The sequence below is a fragment of the Papilio xuthus genome, unplaced genomic scaffold (genome assembly GCF_000836235.2).
Source record: "Papilio xuthus unplaced genomic scaffold, Pxut_1.1 DF828952.1, whole genome shotgun sequence".
Taxonomy (NCBI): Eukaryota; Metazoa; Arthropoda; class Insecta; order Lepidoptera; family Papilionidae; genus Papilio; species Papilio xuthus.
In genome coordinates this window covers 5776070-5793851 of record NW_013529697.1, presented here as the reverse complement: position 1 = coordinate 5793851, position 17782 = coordinate 5776070, and the positions used below count along the sequence as shown (strand labels likewise).

At 33.5% G+C, this 17782-nt stretch overlaps 1 protein-coding gene across 1 annotated transcript in view; it reads left to right on the top strand.

The window, feature by feature from the left end:
- Positions 1–17782, top strand: part of Cad86C (Cadherin 86C) — a 70510-nt gene that overhangs the window by 12115 nt on the left and 40613 nt on the right. The window contains exon 2 of the mRNA XM_013324948.1: positions 9933–10034. The gene's annotated coding sequence lies outside the window, so the exon portion shown is untranslated. The remainder of the gene's footprint in view (positions 1–9932; positions 10035–17782) is intronic.

Genomic DNA, 17782 nt, shown 5'->3' with positions numbered 1-17782 from the left:
TTGTGGTATTTTATTAAAATATTAAATAGTAATTGTTAATGTTTCGCTTGCGAGTTCCATTGATTTCCTCATTGCCTGTGCAATTACGATGAAAATTATTGCTGTACATCATTCATCAATAATAATTACATTAATGCGACTATATATAACTGTTTCAGAATATACAGATGCTTCTGGACATGTTTCGCGTAATTTCAGTGTAATGTTTTTATTTTTAACACGAAGAATTTATTAACTACTACGCCTTTTTATGACAGGAGGTGTGGTTGAAACTATAAACCAAGTAGCATTCATCATTATCAAACAAAATCTCGTGGTATATCTCACAGATATTATAAATGCGAAATACAGATGGATGGATGGATGTTTGGTGGGAGGTATCTCTAGAACGGCTCAACGAAACTGGATGAAATCTGGCAGAGGTGTGGACCATGGTCTGCAAGAACACATAGGCTAATTACTAAGTTTTTTTTTTTTAAATTCCGCACAAAGATGTCGCGGCAAAAGCTAGTTTGTAATATATTCGATCCGAGGTATTTTTCTAAAATGCAGGAAGAACAACAGAAAACATTGTATATTGCGACTGATCCGATCTGGTATCACCGAGTTTATGTTGTTTCATTGTTCCATTTCAAATAAACACGTATTTATGTTAAAGCAGGTAGTAGGTACAGATAAAAGGAGGGCACCATACTCCACCACTTAAACGCACACCTTGATAAAACAAAAGAAATAGCTTCTTGAGTTGTTCAAGGAACTCTATACGTTAATTAACTTGCGATATCTTCTGTACCATGGAACGTGAAGCTTTTAATCTTCCGAGTCTTGCGAGTAATTTGCATAGCTTAACAATTACTCGCTACATTCTTTCTCGGATTTCCAGTATCTTGATTATACAGCAAGTGGTAGTGGACGCCTACTATGTATCCGATGCAGCGGCCATAAAACAGATTCCTCTTAAGTTTGAGAATTCGCCAAGATATGAGCGCACCGGTCGTTAGGAAATTCAAATTGTGTTCCATTTTAAACGACTTGGTATTCAAGATTCTTCGCTGAGTTCAGTTAAAGGTACACATGTGAATTTGGACGAGCGAACATATTTAACGAGTGGATTAAATGAACAACTGTATTCAGATGTGTTTTTCGCTTCACATATGTACATTTATCCGACCATCTTGCGGTGAAGAAAAACATCGTGATGCAACCTGCACATATCTGAGAAAATTCAAAGATATGTGTGAAGTCAACCAACACGCACTTGGCCAGCGTGGTTGACTATGGCCTTATCCCCCTAAACTTAGGGTAGGCTAAGAGCCCATCGGTGGGGACGTATAGTGAGCTGATGATGATGATGATTCAGATAGGATATACTAAGAAAGATATGAAATGAATCTCATTTATTAAAGTTTTCATATATATCATAGGTATCTAAAAGTCATAACAATGTATTTATGTATCAAAATATTTATGGCGTTTCTTTGTAATATATAATCTACAACGTTTATAGTACTTGTAACAAAGTCTAGACACTAAAGATCCCATATTTATGAGCTACAAGGAACTTCCAAGTAATGTGTAAAATAAAAAATAGAAAGATGTTCCCTCAGCCGATGTGAAGAAGTGAAGCAGTTCAAAGATTACATTAAAGACCGTTCCGCCGGTAACGTTACGTCATCTTTATTTATTTACTTACCGTGGGTTTCTGAGGCGGAAATATCTGTATAAAACATATCGTTATCGCGGTCATCATCTTTGACAAAGCAGAGATAGAAGATTTTGGGGTTAGAAATTATCAAGTTGTACAAACAAAGCAATATATTTTAATAATATTTGATGATTGACACTTAAAACACTCTTGTTAGTACTCTACGACAATTATTAAATCTGAATATTAGTTTAATCTTGTTTTTTGTTTTTTGTAAATTTTAAAGAAAAGCGAATTTCGGTACGTGGTAGGTAGTTATCGATATCTTTATAACTACAAATATTCTCATTAACATAGCTACTGTCATTTGTACCGGTGGTAGAATAATGACAATTATCAGTCCATTAAATTTATGTAACAATCAATAAAATATCTAGTAGCCCTAGGTAGGGTCGTCAAATTATGCCAATGCTCATAAAATCTCTCGACCGCCAGCAGAGCTTGTCTCACGCTTTTATACGTTGTAGATATTGACTCTAAACGATTACGTACTTTTTTCACATGTCGGAAATGTTATACAACTTTGATCTTTTTACTATCGCCTATTATAGTGCAAATATTCAGGAGTGAAAATATAAGTTTTTCCGATCTTTATGTAAATAAAGATTAATTCTTTTTTCAATTAATTAAATGTGAAGATTAATACGATTTAAAACTCTATAATATGTTATTTATACTATTTTGCTTTTATCTTTAATTCTACTACTATTACTATTTATCTTTAATTCAACATTTTAATGTTAACACGCACGAATAACAAACAAATCTGTACATTTGACAACGTGACCGCAAACGTTTTTATGGCGTGTCGAATTTTGATAGCCGTGAAACGAAACCGGTGGGAATAAACTCATGGGTCATTTTAGTACTGACGTTCATTACAATTCAAGTTTTATTACCCTTTGATAAAATTCAATTTGGTATAACGAAGGTACATTGATTGGACACTCGGGGTGAAACATGAGTGAAAAATATTAAATCAAATAAACTCGCAGTAATATTTGCGTTGATTTAAAGGTGGGTTTCCACTGATGATAAAGCTATACAAAACCATATCATCTCTCTCAGTATCTCTGAAAAAAAAAAATAGGATAAAATTATTTTGCGCAAACGAGACGGCCATTGAGACCGCAATTTATTCCCGTTGTAAAAGTCATAGAAGCTTTATAATGATTCCTGTGAGTAAAACATAGGTATCGTGTGTGGGAGGTCTATTTTATGGGTACAAAGCTAGAGCAATATAAAGCTAGATTTATTTTGAGCTTAGGCTATAACTCAGAGCAATACGTGACCGATGCTCACGCCTACATTCGAATACTTATAGTGTTTGTTAAGAAAATGTACACAGAAATAGTAGCAATTTTCACATGTACAGGTCACATAAGCAATATGGGCTAAAGGTCGCTCGGAAAAGGTTATTTCCCGTTGCCCGGCGAACCGCTTTCTACACTGATTATAAAGTAGTTCAACACGCCTAGTTTCTGAGTAAATGCCGTTATGTAACGACAATAAAATGTATTAATAAAAACAATTTTTTAGGAAAAAAAAAGCCGACTTCATAAAAAACATTTGAAAACAAAAAAAATACTGAAACAAAAAAACATTCTTAAACAAAAAGCACTAAAAAGTAACAAAATAATGTCATGAACAAACACACCAGAAAGTAATAAATTTCTTTTCATTATTGGAAAGTGTCTATACTTTACAATTATTGTTAATTTGGAGTCGGTGTCGACCTGCTGTCTTAGACTTATATATAATACGTTTAAGGTAGTACCTAGACCGAAAACCTCCTTCTTTTTGAAGACGGCTAAAAAGTACATTTTAACATCATAGCTTATTTGGTATAGTAAAAATTATTAGTCTTTTTAACATCAATTATATTTTTACCAAGAGTAAAGATGATCGAAGTATTGAGTATAGTAGAAACTAAGGAGGCTCTACTTGAAATACATTAACAAGTACATTACGTACAAATAAAAGCAAGTGATGTTGTTTTACATAAAGTTAACGGCTGATGTAGTCGTCGTCGTCGAGCGTGAAATTGTAATTACAAAAGATTTCTCTGCCAGTTATAAAAATAATTTCTATGACTTTCTTCAGTAAAAGCAAAATGAAACAATTACATATAATGTTGACAAATTCTTATATTTTTCACCACAACATAATTAAAAAATTGACAATGATTCAATGATTCATCAAATAAAAGTCTTATTGCATTGACTTACATTAAAATCTAGTCTTTGTGGATAATTTGTTATAGAGCCTTGTCTCGGTAATAAGGCACAATAGGAAGTTGAAGATTTCAATATACCGGGAATTGTGAGGGGAAAAATTGCGGAGCCTAGGGGACGGTGGGAACGCAATTTAGCCGCATCCATTGCCTCGCGAACGTTATTGTCGATGAGAAAAGTCCAAGCAGCATACGTACACACATTTCATAAGCGGATTAGCGACTTTAAAGGACTGAGCCCGGACGATAGCAGACGCATTGATTGCGCGCTTTTTGTTACAATGAGCGGTGAATTTCATACAAATAAATTAGTTCCAGTGAACTTAAAATGATGCAGTTTTGTGCACAAATAATAACTTTCAAGCATATTAGCTTAGCTGGCAGAATATTTTACATTTCATAGTCTTTAATTTTTATGTATTATTTTAAAATTTATTATTCGTGATTTTAACTTATTTTCGTGTACCTAATTTGAAATTACTATTAGAGATAGGGAGACTTGGAGGTTCGTAGTAAGAATTAAATAAGATGCTTGTTATGGAATTATCATTGTTATTAAATAACCAAACTACTCATATTATCGTTAAGGCAATCTTGATGCGATCGAAAGTCGGGATTCCCGCCCACGCCGACGCTACGGATACCGGCTCGTATTTTTAAAGCCGTAAGATCGTGTGACGCACTCGTTACACCGGCTTATTGGCACGGAAAGCCGCTTACCTTCACTGCCGACCGCTGCCTTCCATTTCCGAACGTAAATACCAAAACCAATCTCGAATACAAACCTTCCACACGTATAAACATCTTATGACGTGAAGAAATCCTTTCGAATCCTTCAGAATTAGTTATATTCGGGAGGTCTATTTTCCATTTCATTAGGTAGTCAAACTTTCGTGAGACATTATAATAAGGTTATATAAAACGGCTAAACACTGACGTATATTCGTCCGGTAGCGGCACTGACTAGTTTTGATCCCAACGGGGGCCCTTCATCATAGTGACCGACGGGCCGCGTCCGCGAAATAATACCAGTCCTACTCACCCTGATGAAGGGCCCCTCAATGGGCTCGAAACTAGTCGGTGTCGCCACCGTACGAATATAGGTGAGTGTTTAGTTATTCTTGCCTTTATTCTAACTAAATTTTCAGCTATAAATGAGCTAAAATATTACTTCCATTTAAACACAAGTACACAATAAATTCAAAACAGTTTCGTGTTTACGGAAAAGATGCCGGATAATTGCGTTTTTACGTTTCAAAAGTAGTCGTTACTCATGTTTCCTTTCTTAATTATATCAATTATCCTCTATACTGTATTTATCCCAATAAATTGTTTATTGACGTCTTCCTGTGGCTAAGTTGCCTTTTAATATGTTCAAATTTTTATTTTATTTTAGGTACAATCAAACTTTAATAAGATTCAAGTAAACCGCAGTGTACATTTGCTAGACAATGTTCAATAAAATTTTACAATCACTAGTACCTAATTGTTTAATCAGAAACTCACTGTAGTATTATCATTACTTGACTTCATTACGCCGACTACAGGGATAACCTAGTCATAAATAAGGCACACAATAATTGCGTGTAGAATCCAACCATCTGAAAAAACCGACAAAGGCTGTCTTTAAAAAAAATAGAAATATAAACTTTTTAACTTCGCGTGCCTCTTCAAGGATTCCCGTCTTCAAGTTCATTGTATGAGATCGCAATTTTAATAACTCGTGGTATTGGTACTTCCATAAATATTTGTCGTGTCCTTAACAGACCTGTTGTAAAACGCAAGCAGACACTTCGTCTCGATTCGCTACGTTTCGAGAGAGACGTTTTATTTTTGTTACGTTTCTTTTATTTGGACGTTAGTCGTTCATTGATAACTTTCATTACAACATAAACAAGTAATACGGCTAATAAACTGGTTTCTGTGTGAACCAATAAAAATATTGCGTTTATACAAACATTTAAGTGTATATTCGTAGTCTTCTGTAGGTCTCCATCGCACAAAACATGTTGTTGTAACTAACTTTAAACAACTGTTTTAATTACTCTTGCGATTTGTTCATTTAGACACAATAATGAAAAATGTAAATACTTATTTAATAAATGTTTAGTACCAAATCTACATGAACAAGTCGCTTATATCGATAAAAAGATAATGAAAATGTTGAGGTTATTTTTATTTCCTGTTTATAAGAACAAAGCATTGTAACTGTAAATTAAGTTTCCTAACTGATTTTAAGTTAAGCTGCACTCAATCAAAATTGTCAGATTATCACGACAACAGATAACCCTTTGTACTCGATAGAGACTTTAATTACGCTGTGAATTTCGAAAGTGCCTCATATCTTCATCGGCTACAAAAACTGGTTGCCGATTGCGAGACCGTTAGCACGTAAATTTGCTACCGGACGGTAACAATCGTTGCATTGTTACTAATAGAACTGCTTGAGCATTAGTGTTAGATTTCCTGAAGAAAGGCGCGGTCGTAATATTCGAATAACAATGATAATAATTCGCATTTAACTTCGACCGCAATAAATAGATCGTTTAAATCATTTAAATTTAATTTGCAAATACATTTGTTATGTTTTAGTTCGTAGTAAATTATACAAGTATTTAGTATGCATAGAAAATATTTTTGAATATTTCATTTTAATATTTGGAACGTTATCCGATCATTGCAAACCCAAAGATGCTTTTAGACGTTCTTAGATTCGCTATGAAATGTAAACATGAATGTTTTGATTTGATTTACAATGCACCCTACCCCCCCCCCACACACACATCCACTTGTACGCATGAATTATTTTTAAAACTATTATTATGGTACACATATTCTGTAAAAAAGTAGTAGGTTTTTGGAAAATAAAATAAATAAATTTTACTTTACACGTTTAAAATAAAGATAAAGAATATTTTATTGATAAAATATCTCATGATAATACTCGTATTACAAAAAATAAGCACATTAATCTTACTAATATTATAAATGCGAATGTTAAGTTCGATGGATGTTTATTTCAAGGTATCTCCAGAACGACTGCATGGTACTAGCTGAAATTTGGAATAGGTATAGAACATAGTGTGGAAGAACACATAGGCTATAATTTTTTTTTTAATTACACGCTGACGGAGTCGCGGCCGACAGCTAGTTATTAATAAATGAAACAAATGATTAAAGATTTAATTGAATTGGCAGACAAAGTTGCATTTCTGCACGATATTCAATTACAGTATTGGGGTAATCTATTTTTGTAGGTTAAGCCTGCATAACTTTTTCGTAATCGGAGATTTTATATATTCAACATTGTAAAATCTATAGTATTAGAAGATAATCTGGTGAGCGGCCAGAGTTAATCTGCGACTTTTATCGGATTTAAAAATGTTTTACATAAAAAATACTGCAGAATTGCATGTATATTGTATGTCGCGGACGAAAGCGCAAGCGTGCCCGTGGCCTCGCTATGATGCGGAGGAACAGAGGGGTTTAGTGGGTATGCTTCCCATCCGGAAGAAAATCCCACATAACTACCGCGTCCCCCCCGGGGCGCGGAGTATGCATAAAGCATTCCCCTCTGAGAAAAAAAATGATAATACTATTGTACGTTGAAATTAATTTTATTTGTAGAATTTATGGCCTAATTTGGCGTAATATGCATTTGCCTATATTTTCGAGAGAGTATGTCAAAGTTAAAGTCAAAGTGACAAATTTAACAACAACAAAATTAATTTTATACTGCATCGATAAGTATTTTAATAAATTTGAAGGTTACTCGTTTCTCTTGGGAGCACATTATCATGATTATTATTACCTAAATTACGTATTATACTCTCTCACAGTTTATGGACAGTATGTAAACAGGTACAACCTACACAAACGTTAAAATTACCGCTGCGCCAACATTGACAAGCCTTTCCACGATCTAAGTGTATCCGACGAACAAAAAAACTCAAAGATCTCGGGCACGTTTTGCCAAGTAACTATTTAGTTGAAACAGCGAGATAACAACGCTTTGTTCTTACTTTTCGACCGTTATGTTTGACGGTATACTCTTGCCGAATTGTTTACTTTAATATTTACATTTTACGCTTGTGTTGTTCGTGTTGAAATGTTTTGTTTGTAACATCGATAGTGTGGAAATAGTAATAGCGGCCTCTATAAAGCAATCAAAAGTATAATTTGGTTTATCTACCGCTGATACTAGTGCAATACTTTGATTTTAAACTATACTGTACTCACTTTACTGGAGTATAATTATAATAATACCGCAAAATAACCACCTGCAAGAGAGGTATGGTTACTATACTAGTCAGCAATTCAAGTATGACAACCATTCTAACATCTGCGCGTCCGCGTCCGCGAAATAATACCAGTGCCACTTATCCTGATGAAGGGCCCCCGATGGGCTCGAAACTAGTCGGTGCCGCCACCGGCCGAATATACGTGAGTGTTTAGCCGTTTTTATATCAGTTTATTCTAACATCCGTTTATATAAACAAAGTCAATAGAGCAACCGAATCCAATTCTGCATTCAAGCATTTTGGATACCGGAATTGAGAGCGACAATATTATGTTTTATGTTATATGCCTGCTATGAATTATTTTATTACATACGTAGCTCACATTGAAATATGTACAATTTAATTATTATTGGTATACTTTACAATATATAATACCTTGTCCGGGTCGATAACTGTAAAGTATAAAAGCAAATAGACCACTAGGCAGTTGTGGTAAGGGGCTTTTGTCAGCGAATCAATTAACTTGACAGCGCGCTCCTTTGAGTGACGTCAGAGAGTTATACAATAAAGTGAGCTCTTATGTGTGTCAGACTTTGTTTCTCTTTAGTTATACATTGATACTTTAATTAAAGAATGGACTTGCTTTCTATATATAGGAGCGGTGTATTAATTTAATTATTTTAATTGACACATCCTGAAGACAAGCAGCATTGTTTAATATTAAGCGTGGCATTAGCGGTCTCGATATACGTAGCTTCTTAATATAACAGAACGAAAATGAACTGTTAATGCTGTTTAAAGAAATGTAGCCATAGTTTTTAAAGTACATAATTAAGTATATAAATATTATATACACTTACTTTAATATATCATAAAGGTTGATAAATCTACATTTTATTTGCACGTAACATAATAATATCAATCTAATCAACGCAATAAAAAATATGTAAGGTATTGTCTATGGAAACAAAGTTGTCGCACATCTAACGCGTCGGCGGTAATGTTTCGCTCGGCACGTGCCCTGCCCGCTTTAACACTCACAATTGCATAGACCAAGCAAAACTACAACATTCTCTTGCACAATAGAGGGCGTTGCTGCACGGCACGCCTGGAATTTAGACATGAAAAGTACTTAAAGATGTAATCTTAGTTGTACGCGCCGAACAAGGCACTCGTGATAATTTAATTTAAGACAAAGTTGTTGACTTCTCGTACCTTAAAATTAGTGACAAGTTATATGTATACTCTCCATACTATACTTCTATCCGAATACACCCAAAATCAGCAGATGCCACAAAGGCCAGATAACAAGTAAAATAAATAAATTTTTCCATCCTTCGTTCTCCTCTATCGTTTTTATACCTATTGTAAGCCTTGTGTCGATATTTAATGCAAAATCTAATAATACACTCCAATATTAGCTTGTTGCCATAAATATGAATTAAAAAATAAAATATATTAAATCTTAATCTCTGATCTTTAACTATACTACAATAATGAGTCACAGGTCGACGTAACATCAGAAAGCTTTGCATATTACCGGTCGTGTGCTCTCGCCACATTATCTAGGCATCTAGGCGCGAAGACAATGCGCCGCGCATGCGTAATGCGTTATCACAGATCTTACTAAACCCTGCTCTCCTAATGAGTAGCGTTCCAATTCCTGCGTTACGCGCTAATTGAAGACCAGGTCTCGGACACGGAAGTCGCATGATCGAGAGCAAAAGATAAAAGAAAACTTTTTTGTTTTCAGGTATAAACATCATAGCGTAGTAAGGCAGTACTTATCAAAGGATGAAGAGTAAGCAACGCGATTGGGGAAATAATTTCAACCCGGATATACTGCAGTCAACAGGTATGTTCGCAATATTTTCTTTTATCATCAGCTCATCAGATCATCATCAGCTATACGCTTCCACTGAGGGGCTCATCACCTAAGTTAAAGGTGACTAGGTCATAGTTAACCATGCTGGCCCAGTGCGGGCTGGCTGACTTCACACTTATCTTAGAATTTCTTCGCAGATATGTGCATTTTACATTGCGATGTTTTCCTTCACCATAAGAACGTTGGATATATGTCAATGTAAATATAAAATCAAAAACACATTGGTACATGGCGGTATTCAAATTAGGACCTGTAGATTACAAGTCAAGTACTTAACCCCTGGTCCACCGATTCCCCAGATATAAAAAGTTGCTTGTAGGTAATTATACTTAGTTTTGTTGACCTAGAAACTTTAGCTACATTGTACTATAAAGGTCAATAAATATAAAACCAAGATCAAGTTACTCAGATCAAGAAGGTGTTGTTTGTCTTTTCTTAACATTTCTTGGGTTCGTTTACAATTTGCAAGTTCTTGTTTGATTCGGTGTTAAATTAAACTCAGTCGATATCGTGCCTTCACTTCAGTAATACGGCACGAAGGTTAATGTGAAATGTACCAAAGCGAGAATCCTTAATTAAACAGACTTAAGATCGTTTTCATTACCAACAAATAAACTCGACTAAGAATTTATATGAGAAGCAATATGTAAAAGCTTTCGCATCGTGTTGAACTTTATGAAGCTTTTAAGTTAATGCATAACATGAAGTCAAATGAATTACACTTATTGAGAACTGAATAACAGTGCTATTAACATAAACATTAAACAACTAATCAAGTGAATGTTTTTAAAACAAGCACAGATATTAAAGTTACTATATAGGGTGTTTTTAAACCTAATTCATTACGCTTAAGTAGAGATAGAATGAGCATTTCTATTTAAAACAGAGGTCACATAATTTCGCACCCTATAATTTGTTTATAGAATGAAAGAAAATTCAAACGAGCAATAAATAAGCTCTATTAATCCCTTCATTAATCATTGTAAAGATATGAAAGCATTAATAATTTATAGAATCAGCCGCCTTCGAAATATGCGCCGTAACAATGATTCAGACAGAGCTGGAGTAACGCAACACGTATCCATTGAGCGTTTGCACATTGTCATATCCCACCCACGTTAATTTGCGCATAATTTCACGATTTAAATGTACATAGGTACCGCCTTTCGAAACACATCGGACCGAGTGAGGTGATAAATAAACTACAAATTACTCCCTTAACGCTAAACGTTCACAACTCGAGAGACGGTGACATTTGCGTGCCTCAGATATGTTAAGTGCTCGTCTGTCTAACAAAGGAAAGGAATATATAAGGATTAGTGCACACTAAATCTTATTTATACGACCGATAAAAGTCAATGTTAAAACAACTAGATTATGTCTTATTTAGCTAATACTAAGGAAATAATGTTCTAGTAATTTATACATTTATCTACAAACCGAGCAAAGACTAAACTTACTTAAGTCACCAGAGAAAGTATAATTCATACAAGCTGTCGCCCGCGACTCCGTCCACGCGGAATAAAAAAAAATTCTTAGTAACCTATGTGTTTTACCAGAAAGTGTACCCATATGTCAAATTTCAGATCCATGCAGCAGTTTTGGACATACCTTCTAACAAACATCCATTCATCCAAACATTCGCATGTATAATATTTTTAAGATTTCCGCCTTATATACATCGTCGTTATCAAATTCGACATGTATGGGTATTGAAATAGAATAACGATGAATTAGCAATCAGGATCTACTGAAAATTAATGTATTTTAATAATTGAACTATTATTTAAGTTTACTACTTTGTTTATAAAAAAAATATTGTAAATGTTATACCAAAATTACTTATACTGTTTACTTTATATAGTAACTGTTAATAATGTTCGCCATTACCGGGTCGTACTAAATAGCTTACTAACTTATTTATACACCTTGAAAATCACTTAAGTTTGTGAGAGTAAAATTAACATAATTATATTTATACATTTATAGCCTTTGTTCCATGATCGCAATCGTTTCAAGTCAGTATTTTGTGCTTTGTGTAACATTCAGCTGGAGTAGATGTAGTCATTAACTTAAACGTATTTTATGACATTGTTACATTACTTTACAAGCGCTTATTTGAATTTCATTTGACGGTTAATAATGTAACGTGCGTCGGTGGCTCATGAGTTAAGCACTTGACTTTTAATCCGCTGGTCCTGCGTTCGAATCCCGCCATGTACCAATGTGTTTTTCTATTTCCGATTTACATATGTGAGGTATCCGACGTTCTTACCGTGAAGGAAAACATCGTCATGCAACCTGCACACATCTGAGAAGAAATTCAAAGATATGTGAAGTCAACCAACCAGCACTGGGCTTGCGTGGTTGACTATGGCCTAGTCACCCTTAACTTAAGGTAGGTTCCGAGCCCCTCGGTGGGGACATATAGTCAGCTGATAATTTTTCTCCCTTATCGTTTGTTTGAAATTGATTTTAAATATCTTAGATTCTCCAGGTTGTTTATGACGTGTTTCTTACTCTTCTAAATATAGATTGAACTGTAGTGAACCTGTATGAAGATAGGCACCTTCTAAAATGTTTTTCTTGATAGCTTGATATTAATTACCCAAGAAAGTCAAATCATGATTAGGTCGAGACCAATTAGTGTTAAAAGAGTAATACGAATAGTTATCTTATTCGCGCACCGACTCACGATTTGGCATTTTAAATCCAACTACAATTAGTAGTAAACGGTAACCACTTTTCAGAAACTTTCTTAATGAACCTGTCTATCTTACCTGCAAATATCATGTTGAGATTATGAATTTACAAATCACTGTATAAATCTTAATCCAAAAATTAGCCTAATTAATTTAATTAACTTGTAACTTAGTTAATTTTAGCCGTTTATTTATTTCTGGTTCCCTAAAGAACAGTCGTCGGTATAATTAAATTCAACAACTTTACTCGGCATTAGAGTCGTGAATGTCGTTCAACTGAAGGCTTTTATGAATTTCAATGAAATGTGTACCATTTCATTGGCAATGGCTTTTAGAGAACGTGCGTCGTTTGCTTTAATTTTGCGACAGCTTTATTTATCGCTAAGAAACATTGGCGCTCGAGAAATTCTGATTCTTCAAAGTGTCTGTAATTAAATTTTCAACAATTTACAAACAAGTGTTCGTAGACTTTATAATGATGTTATTGACGAGATTAAGGAAATTTGTCTACCGCTTATCTAAAGACAAGAAGAATAATTAGTCGACTGTTTAATTTTGCATTCATCTGATTATTTAGAAGTTTCTATACAAAATAATAATTGTAATCCAATCTTACTAATATTATAGATGCGAATGTTTAGATGGATGGATGTCTGTTTGAATATATCTCCGTAACGGCTTAACGAATGTAGAACTTAGTCTGGAAGAACACATACGCAACTCATAAAGATTTCTATAATAGAATCGCGGGCGAAAGCTAGTATAATATGATTACAATAATATAACTTCGATTTTACAATGCACTAACAAAATATAATTTATTTAATTTTCGAATACATTTTTCTACACAATCACGTAGTTCCTTTAACAGCTTGAATTTTACTTTCCTAAAAAAGGTTACTTCTTTGATATATTTGGACTCAGGAATTTATTGGAAATTGATTACTTAACCAACTACGCGGAAATTGTGGACATTAGCCATGGATTCACGTGTTAAGTTCAAGGTTAAATACTGAATCAATATAACATGAGTGACAGAATGTATGGTATAATATAAATGGAAGTTTATTTTGTATGTGTGTAATACGAACATGTAAAAAGCGTGTTTTCATATAACTTCCACTGTTTCGTGAAATAAAAACAATAGAGTTACATTTTTCAATGGAACAAACATGCACGTGACTCACAGCTGTGACTAATGCATGCTGTTACCTGCCGCAGTTTATTGCGAATATTTTTTGTTCACTTTCCAACAGTTGTGTTGTTAATATTTTATATTGAACATAATGCATATTGTTGAATGTATTACTATACCTTTACTTGATTAAAATAGCGCACTTTTATTGTATCTTTTTTGTAACTATGCAGCACGTCAAACTAATCGGATCAAATGTGTTTTTAAGTATTTTAGAGATAAAATAAATTAAATAAATCGTTACTGAACCAAAAATAATCTTACAATTCCTTAGGACTCTACCTCCTGTGTAAGAAGTGTCTTAGCTTAAGCTAGGTCTTAAATAAATACATCTTTTTAGTAACAAGAAATCCAGAGTTCTAGATACATCAGTAGTGTTGATATTAAATAATAAGAACTTTATTATTATTATAAATACAAAACACAGAAGTATGAAAATATTGTTTGTATTGGTGGTTTCTTTGAAAAATAGAATCTTCTTAATATTGTAAATGCGAATGGTTAGATAAATGGATGTTTGAAGTTATCTCCGGAACGTCTCAATGGATCTTGATGAAGTTTGACACAGATGTAGAACATAGTCTGGAACAACACATAGTCTACTTATTAAGTTTTTTAATTCCGCGTGGACGGAGTCGCAGGCTACAGTTATTATAAAATTTCTATAATATTTCCTTAAAATAAACAGTCACCTCTGATAAGAATCTTTTTTACTAAAACGTATAATAACTACTACTTAAAGTAAAATCACTTTTTCTTCGGGATTCTATTTGGAATAGTACAATTGGAATTTGGTATCATAAGTGGCTGAGCCTAGAATGTCGTCCGAGCGACATCATTTCATCCATTTAACGACCTCTGATAATCGTTTACATCCTTCCCGAGCCTTTTTAGACGCATCCGAGTACATTTTTATACTTTTTAAGAACCACTTAAGATATTTTAGACAAAAGAAATTCAAGCCGCCTTTGAATATTTCATTTATCGACTTGGACATTACCTTTTAGTTTTTTTTTTAATTTTATTATACTATCACGATGGGAAAACACTCAGGTAGCTCAGCGTTGCATTATTCTTTATAACCTCAAAGCAATATTTAAACCAAAATATGAACATGTCACGAAATTAAATTTAGTTTCAATTGCAAGTTTATTGAATAAGTATGGCGTTATTTATTAATTTGTTCGTTTTTTCTATAAACTTATATATTTTCCTTTATTTTAACAATGAAATGGTGCAAGTTATGAAAGAATACAATATATTCCGACACCATTTGTTAGAGTAAATTGTTCAAGAACAGTTTTCGTCACTTCCGCTCTTGCAATCACAAGCGTTTCCTTTCCATTTTGTTATAATATTTTACGCAACGTAAGACTTTAGATATGCAATAGGTACGTTATACACAAAGATAAGAAAATCAAATACGTAAATTAAGGATTGAATCGTGACTCAACAAAATTTGTCAGCGTAAATTAAAAACAATCGAATTAACTGATCATCATAATATAGGATTGACATTTAAGTTCTCTATGCAGTGTATTCAAGGAGGTTTGACATATGCATAATTTAAATATGGCATTAATGTCAGTGTATTAAGGTCTCTTTTCTATTCAAGTTTTTAGTATACGTTTGAACAAAAAGTAAATTGCATTTGAAATATGTTTATCCTATAAATTTTGGTCCTTCGAGCTGGATATCAATCGACATATGCAACATCTAACATAAATATTGCACGTACTCGTATTTCAGCAAGTATAATGATTGTCATGTATACCAGGATATCAGGAATGGGCGAAGGTACTATAAGTTTACGAAGCAAGTAATAACTGTCGAGTGGTCTAATATTTATTATGCAAGGGCTCCATTTGAAACTGATGTTCATATTGCGGTTGAAAGATTTATAAGTCAGACAGTAATAAAGTCATTTGGAGATTATCTTCTATTGAAGACAATGCAGGTCATATTTCGATGAATATTTATGTACAAGACCTCTTATCAATGGTTTCTGAGACCATGTTAATACATATTGCTATCTCTATTTTATCAAAGATAATGAGTGGGATGGCGGTATGTTTTATATAAATATATTTTGGCCTCAGAAACCAACAATTAGTCATTTAGCTAGGTGTGGCACTGTAAATCCTGGTATGGACTCCTTGGAAGACATTTGTTGTTTCATGTTTTTAATTACCATCCTGATTTGATAAAGTTATCAAAGTTTCTATAATATAAATAGTTGAATGGTGTAAAGAGGAAAGAGAAGAGAGCCTGAACAGTTTAATAGAATAGAGATAGGGAAGGTAAAACAAACTTTTTAAATCCTATACTCACAGATCCTACACACATAAACTACTTATAATAAGCATCGTATTGTATTTAAGTAGCAACAAATTGATAATTCTATGCACATTATTCATATCCGCATTTGATATGCGAGGAACATATCAGGATCGTAAGTATTGATCGGGATGGAGATTTTATAAAATGGTTTAGCTTAATATCATTACTAATAAATAATAATAAAAGCTATACTCGATTTATTACAGCTATCCCGGATTGAAATACAAGTGTAACCTCACAAACTTGCGGCACGATAAACATTTAGTTCGGTGAATCGCTCACGATCCGAGTAAATGTTTGCTATGCATTATAGTATTATTTCAAATTATGTTAATACCTCTATCGTATCATTTATCTGTGCAAAAATGTTTAAGATAATCTTCTAATGGAATACATTCTTACTAATATTATAAATGGGATAGTTTAGATGGATGGATGTTTATTAGAAGCTATCTCTAGAATTCCTCAATGGATCTGCGTGGAATTTGACACAGATATAGAAAGCCTGGAAGAAAACATAGGCTACAAGTTATTTTTATTTCCGGATCAAAACATTCTTATACTGACTCCTGGTTGATGTAGCGATGTAATGGTCAGAGTAATGAATATGTGTGTAACAATGTTCGAGTACTTTTTGTTTTTAAAAATAAAAACTAGTACGCTGCATACTCTATGTTAATCTTGTACAGATTATAATTACAATTGAAATAAGTATGTACCACCCTCGTTATAAATTATCAACACTTCGGCAAATCCATACCAATAACATCATTCAATTGAAAAAAGTCTTTGTTGTACCAAGTAACAGTATATACCAGTTACTCGTTGTGCAATGTGTCAGTAGCCTCACTATCAACAAATCAAAAAGCAATCACGTAACGTATACTTCAAATCGCCTTCGGTATTGTCAGACCGGTTGTTTACAAAGCGCCATTCTGACATAATATTTTCAAACCTCTAGAAAACACAATATCCGATAAGGTATTGATTGACGTGGTATGACAAGTTTTGATTTCTAAATAATTCTCACGTCTGATATAAGTGGAAAATATAACTTAGAAAATAAGTTAGAAGAACCTACTAGGTGACCAGACTTTTTACCAAACAGTCAGTTTTTTTCCATCTAATTTGTTATATGTAAATCAATTCAATATCTTACTAATATTATAAATGCCTAAGCTTCAATGAATGGATGTTTGTTTGAAGGTACCTCCGGAACAGTTCAACAGATCTTGATGAAATTTGGTACAGATGTAGAAAATGGTCTGAAAGAACACATACTTATTAAGTTTTTTTTTTAATCTCGCACGGATAGAGTGACCGTTAGATATTCGTACTTCCATTCACTTTATAATGGTAAATTCAGTTCAAATTAGCATATGGAATTGATACGGTTAGACTGGAGGTATAAAATTTCCAGAGTTATTACTGGATTCCCGCTGAGATGGCAATATTTATTATTCAAGTAAGAAGCTATCCGT